This window comes from Phalaenopsis equestris, unplaced genomic scaffold (genome assembly GCF_001263595.1).
Source record: "Phalaenopsis equestris unplaced genomic scaffold, ASM126359v1 Scaffold000002, whole genome shotgun sequence".
Lineage (NCBI taxonomy): Eukaryota > Viridiplantae > Streptophyta > Magnoliopsida > Asparagales > Orchidaceae > Phalaenopsis > Phalaenopsis equestris.
The window spans coordinates 62,590,965-62,598,184 of NW_018164444.1; positions in this window are offsets into that span (position 1 = coordinate 62,590,965).

Consider the following 7,220-nt stretch of genomic DNA (forward strand, 5'->3'; position numbering starts at 1 on the left):
AGATAAAACACAAACTACAAAAGCTGCTTCATCAAGGGAAATGTGAAACAACAAAAAATGTTATCTCATAGTGATGATAATCTTCATACAGTATTTTGGCAATTCTACATCTTTCTAAACATATGAGTATTTTGGCAAGGCGTAAAGTATTTCTTGATAAAGAAAAAACACCTAATACAAAAGCTGCTTCACTAAACTTGAAGAATAGACAGTTGCCTCCCTCTGTTCATTTCCTCCTCTCGAGCTCCTTCTCCATGTGGGCTAGCGACGTAGAGTTACCAATGGCTTTCACCAAAATTTTTGTGGTAATACAATCTTCAAGGATCTTCTTGCTGCTTGCCATGGTAATCTTCCTGAAACCAGCCAACTAAACAACTCAGTTTCAAATAATGAGGATAATGAAAGTGCCAACCGTGCTCTATTTATGAAGGATCAGAGACAAGAAATCCAAAGAGTTCAAATATTAAAGCATTGAATATGAAAATAAATGAATTTATTTTTTGTATTAAATCTCTTGTTCTTGTTGCATCACGACTTTCAAGAAGCAAGAGAATCAATAAGCTAAATATATATGTAAGAAATGAATCAGTACAAATTCGAAGAAATCCAATAGATTTGGAGGTAAAAGTACGATCAAAGATACCTCATCAAAAGAACAGGAACTACGTCAACAGAAGATCAAAGAATCTCATTGACCAGCTACAACTTCCTTGAAGCAAGACTAAGGGTTAGTCGAATAGTAGTTATCCAACTCAAAGATTGGGACATATCGGTCTGAGAGAAGGAACCAGTATGGCTCTCATCCAAGCATCGCCAGACGCCTCTCAGGAATCACCAAGAATTTTCAGGAAGTCCAAAGTTCTCATCAGTAGGGGTGTAAACAAGTCGAGTCAAGCTCGAGTCACCCTTGGCTTAAGCATGAGCTAAATTAATTTTATTGAGCTCGAGCTTAAGTTTACGAGTTCGAGCCAGCTTGTTTAATATAAAAGAGAGAAAATAATATTAATTTAAACTAGCTTTATAACAAGTTGATAAACATAATGAATAATTAGGAGATAAATAATATGAAATTACCTAAAATACAATAAAAATATTATTTAATATTTTTAATACCTTAAAGATAAAGTTTTGAAAATTAATATATTTTGAGTATTTTATATGTTAACATTTTTTTTAAATGAGCCGGCTCATGATTTAACGAGTCGAGTCAGGGTTGGCATAAGCTTGGCTTGTTAGCTCATCAAGCTTAGTTCACGAGCCACTTATCGAGCCGTTCTTGAGCCGGCTCATGAGTTGTTTTGACTCACTTAGAGCCCTTTCTCTAGATGGATCTCTTATCAAAGGGGGAGACTGCTTGCCGGATTATAGTGATTCACTCTCTGTTTGACAACCTAGTTAACCCCGATAGCTTGAGTTTCCCATGTAAGGTTCAACAATTAACAGTTGGACCGAAACAATTGACCAGCTAATTCAAGGTGATTGAGCAAAATCTAGAAAACCGAAGAATCACTAGAGTCGACTGACTGTCCCAACTTAGAAGAACCAACTGAACATGCCTTGCCGACCTAAGGATTACAAATCTCTGCTGATCGAGCGATTGGATTGTCAGAAACATGTATTTTTCTACTTTTTTTTGCCTAAAATATCATGTAATGCCGCCATAAAAGTTGGGGAAGCCATGTAATTTTCCTCTTTGTGCCCCCTCTATCAAAAAATAGAGAGGTCATTTCTATAGTAAACGGATACTAAGTAACCTTTAAAAAAACCAGGTTCTTACCATGTACTCTCTCTCTCTCTCTCTCATGTTTATGTTCTATTCTTTAGATGTGACTCTACAGGATATATTAGATTCGACAACAAGTACTTATTAGTGATCAAAATACAGGTTTGGGGCATAATGATGCTTGGATAAAATACCGTGAGGTCCACTTTGATGTGAGGAGGAACTCCAAACCTGCTCGAGGTTTCTTAAAACAACAAAATCTTTTTCTTTTCCTCTTTCTTTCTTTCATCATTTGTTTTTAATGTTTACATCAAACAACAGGAATGACAACCATAATTTCTACATAACCATGACTCCCGTGTCTCCCTCATCCAACAGCCAACATTACAACCTTAAATCCCATATATATAACATGAATCAACCAAAAACCAAAAAAGAAAAAAAAATAGCAAGAGAGATTTTGTACCGTATTTAAGAAGGCATTGGCTTAATCCATGAAGGCAACAAATAAGAAGCTAAAAATCTTCACGATCTCAAATCCCTTTATTTTTACCTGAGTGCGGTTATCAAGTTCGCCGGTGTGGGATGTGGCGTCCCCTGAGTTACTTCTAATCCAAACAACCTCTTTAAATCCTGCCATAAAATATGAGTCATGCATATGGTGTCCATTTACACTAAGCCAATGTCTAATTCACAGCCGAAATCGTGAAACCTTGCTTCAGATTGGTTGAGTGTGTCAAGCATATTGTGCCCATTTACACATTATAAAATAATGACTTGTTACACTTCAATGCTTGTGCATGCATACACGCAAATTCATTGCAAAAGGATGTTAGAGGGTATGGATCAAAAAGAGATTAAAGTTGGACTTCATAAACCAGTGGTTAAATTTTTTATTAATATAAGAAATCAAAATTTTAGGAGTAAGAACTAATATATTGGTATTTATACATTAAATTTGTTTGACACCTAACTAATATAAGAATAAACCTCTACCCCATCATGTGCCTCAAAGTTGTCTCATCTTGCCTCTTAACTCTTGTTACCAGTCACCTTCTACTATAACCTTTTAATATCAACAACCATCTTACACAAATGAAAAAAAGACAAATTGCTTCTTATTGATTTATGACAATCATAATGTAGTGATAGAGTTGTGCATGCCAATTATTTGTCCAAGTGGCAACTAGAAATCATAGAAGGGATATTTTTTTTTTGTGACAAATGTTACCTAGATAATGATTAATCTACCCAAAGATAAACAAAATAAATCTTACAACATGGGGGCCAAGGAGGGGTGGAGGAATCTTAATATTTATTATATTTATGAAAGAATAAAAGTAACCCACCACTAAATTTACAAAGATGTTATAATGCACTTATTCAATTTGCTAAGACATTAACAAAGATGTATCAAATGAGAATAAATGCAAAAAACTTAAGAAAAAGATCATACAGACTTAACGATCATTTGATAACTTTAAATTGCTTGCAAATAATGTAATTGTGTATGAGCTCAAGTGTATTGGAGAGATTTCGATCAACCATTAAAACTAACCTTTATAGAAGATATTACTTTGAAGAGAATTTGAACAGAAGAGGTGTAAGAAGATTTTTACAAGTTTTTCATTCCTTCCTCAACTCACCCAAACATATCCTATTTATAGTCCTTCAAAATGTGGTCAAAATAGAGAAAAAAATTTGCCTCAATTACTCTCTAAATAGCTATGAAACAACTAAAGCTTTCAATTGAAGCTCCAACAATTGCCAGTGCCATGTTTAAAAAATTATAACTGATTAATGTCTAATTAAAAAAAATATAATGTAGATCATGCAAATCTAATGGAACAAAAATAAAATTTAATGATTTTATAATAATTTTCACAAAAATTACAATTTTTTAGTAAATACGTGTTTGCTTTTAGGAGTTTTGAAATTATACAAGTAATTTATCATAAAGTTATAAATTTAAAAGAAATTTTTTTGCATACAAAATAAGATTTTAAAATATAGCCTTATTATTTTTAATTAATACGGTTATGTATAATTATGTAATTTCTTATAGCTTCATAATAAAAAAAATTTATATTTATTTTTAGGTTTTTTTTTTTTTTAGTTTGAAATTCATCCAATATTTTGCAATTACAAATCTAATAATATTACAAACTCTTAAGAAATATATAGAAACTATATATATATAAAAAGTTATATATATATAGCTTCTTTTATATAGGGCTGTCAATTTGGCTTGTTGTTCGTGAACAACTCGTGTTCGGCTCGTTAAACAGCTCGTGTTCGGCTCGTTCGTTAAGCCTAACGAGTCGAACACGAACAACAGTTTGTTCGCTCATGTTCGGCTCGAAATGGCTCGAAAAAAAAATTATATAACTTTTTATATAACAATGTATCACATATATTATTTATATAATAATATATTATATATATTTATGTCTAAGTTTAAATCATAACACCTCATGTGACAATGTGGTTAGTGTATTCTTTTGTATATATTTGATTTATATTCGAATCCCACACTTTACATCTATTTTTCTCAATTTTAGTTTAACGAGTCAATTTCGAGCCGAACAAGAGGCGAACATGAACACGAACATTTAAATTGAGCCGAACACGAATACACTGTTCACGAGCCGATTTCGAACACGAGCTATTTCGAACGAGCCGAACACGAGCCAAATAGTAATGCTAATGTGAACAAAATAATTTTATCAAATTAAAAGGACTTAAGAAAAAAAAAAAAAAGATATGCTATACATGAAGAATTGAATATTCTTAGAAATTATGAAAAGCAAGAGACAATTGACTCATCCACATATATATATTTTTTATTTTTAAAAATCTTATATATGATATGAAAGAATAATCTTTCACCATTTTAAATTACAATAATACATTTCTTAAGGTAGCCCCCCCCCCCCCCCCCCCCCGGGGGGGCGGCGCTTGGAAAATTTCTCATTGAGAATACCAATATTAGGCCTCCTGAGAAGAAAATGTAAATGGTTGCATATTACTCCAAATAAATTGGGATTTATGAATGAGAGATTATGATTTTGTACAATGATTAAAAAAAGCTACAATTGATTTTTTTAGGAGGTAGAAATTTGATGATGACATTCAAGACCTCACATTAGCTGGAGGGTAGGTCAATATAGCTTTCGAAATCTTAAAAGATGTCATTATAGATACTGGAGGAGGCATGTTGGGAGAGAGAACCATGGTGGTTGAGAGAACAATTTTGAAACTTGAATAGAGTCTGAAAAAAATTAATAGCCTGCGATGTGAGAAAAAAATGCTAGAGGGTTGTAGATACCAAGAGAAAATACTTCCTAAAGAATGTCAGGGCTAGAGGAGTATCATCAATGTAAAATTTGGATGTTTGTTGATATAAAAAGCTCCAACGAGAGGAGTTGATGATAGGGGCGAGATATAAACAAGTGAAGAAAGTTTCGACATTGAAAAGAAGGAAGAAAATTAACGTTTAGGGAAAGTTCGTACAACAAACTGGTTAATACATGAGTGAGCATTAAAAGTTAATCAGGGTAATATGATCTAGAAAAGAAGACAACAAAAACAGAAAAAAAAAACAACATAATGTGCTAGTAGAAAAAAAAATGGATTTTCATAAAATAGCCCTACAACTAGGACAGGGATGGGCTCTGCTACTAAAGCCTGAATGGAGCGGGGTGGTAGCAATGTCACAAATGAGAACCTTTGTCCTTCCACTTCGGTTGTATGGACATAAGCTATCACAGATCTCTAGTGGTATTTAGTGCCAAGATCCCACATGATTTATGTTGTCTATCCTTCTTCGAGGAAGGTGCTGCTAATTTTAATTTCATTAAGACATTAAATTTTGACTATAACAAGAGAAACTCTCATTTGGACCATTAGTATGGATACATAAATAAAGCAACAAGAACATGAGCACCATATTAAAAAGCCCATCTTTGATGCATATTGTTGGGCTCTCTCTTAGCTAATGACAAAAATAATGTGATACATATGACCTTATTTCCAATATCATTTTAAGAGTATTTTCTCTCTATATACATACCTTAATTAATGACCATTTGAATTTTTTTTGACATCATAGGCATAAGTGAATCTTATCGGCTACATAATTTTTTTTTATATAATTATACCTATATAATTATTAAAATTAATTTTTCTTCTTTATTTAGTTTATTTTTTGCTGTTTAAACACATGACTAGCCGAGTATCCCGACAAGGCAAATAATGTTGCATCATTGCAATAAATACCATCTCTGATGTCTTAAGACATACAACCTGTCCAAATTGACTTTCTATGCGTCCGCAAACGTGGATACATAATGCAACACATCCATTTTTTTTTTTCAACGGGCTCAATTAAAATCATGTTTATATACTTACCAAGCTGACAAAAATCATATTTTAAGAATTTATTATTCTCATTTAAGTTGTTTCTAAATTTTTTTTTTTGCATTTAAATACATACCATAAAGTCTTCATTATATATATATATATATATGTATGTATGTATGTGTGTGTGTGTGTGTCGCAAGCTGTGGCTAGTTGGTTTGCGGGATTCACTGTAAGTCCCCTCAGGTCACGGGTTCGATTCTCAGTGGCGCTGAGTTATCAAATATTTAGACATATGACACAGACTCTCATCATCGGGCCTAGTGCATGAGATATCGGTACTTAGGCATCAGTCATATACAAATTTCTTTATATATATATAGACACACACACACTATCAAAATATTAATTTTACATTTATAAAACTCAATTCTTTGATAACATACCAATAATATCACAATCACTTATATTTGAAATAAGTGTATTTCATTTTTTTCATTTTTTTTAGATAATAATAATATATTTTTAATTTGATATAACAGAGTTAAATGTTAAAAATATAAAAATTAAAATTATGGCCTTATATATAAAAACATATAATAATTGTGTGATATATATATATATATATTGAAAAAGTAACTTATGTGCCCTATTTAGGGGTGTAAACGAGCCGAACACGAGCGGGCCTGGGCTCAACTCGTGCTCGGCTCGTTTATATTTCGAGCTCAAAAAGTGTGTTCGTGTTTGACTCGTTTGCTTAGCGCGCCGAACCTGACTCGTTTGCTTAGCGAGCCGAACACGAGCCGTTCACGAACAAATAGTCATTTTAACAATCTTAATCAAGTAGTCATAAGATGTTACGGATTGTGGCAAGATTTAAAACATCATTTGAATGTAATTTAATAATTTTTATTCTATTTTCTTTTTTAATATTTTTAATTGATTATAAATCTTTGTAGCCTTGTAGTCAATTAATTTTTTTAAAAATACTGCTCATCATATATATATATATATATATAATTGATTAGTAGTATTTCGAGCCAAAACGAGCCGAACACGAACGAACAAATATTTGTTCGTTTTGTTCGTGTTCAGCTTGTTAACTTAACGAACTAGCCGAACACGAGCTTCTTAATGA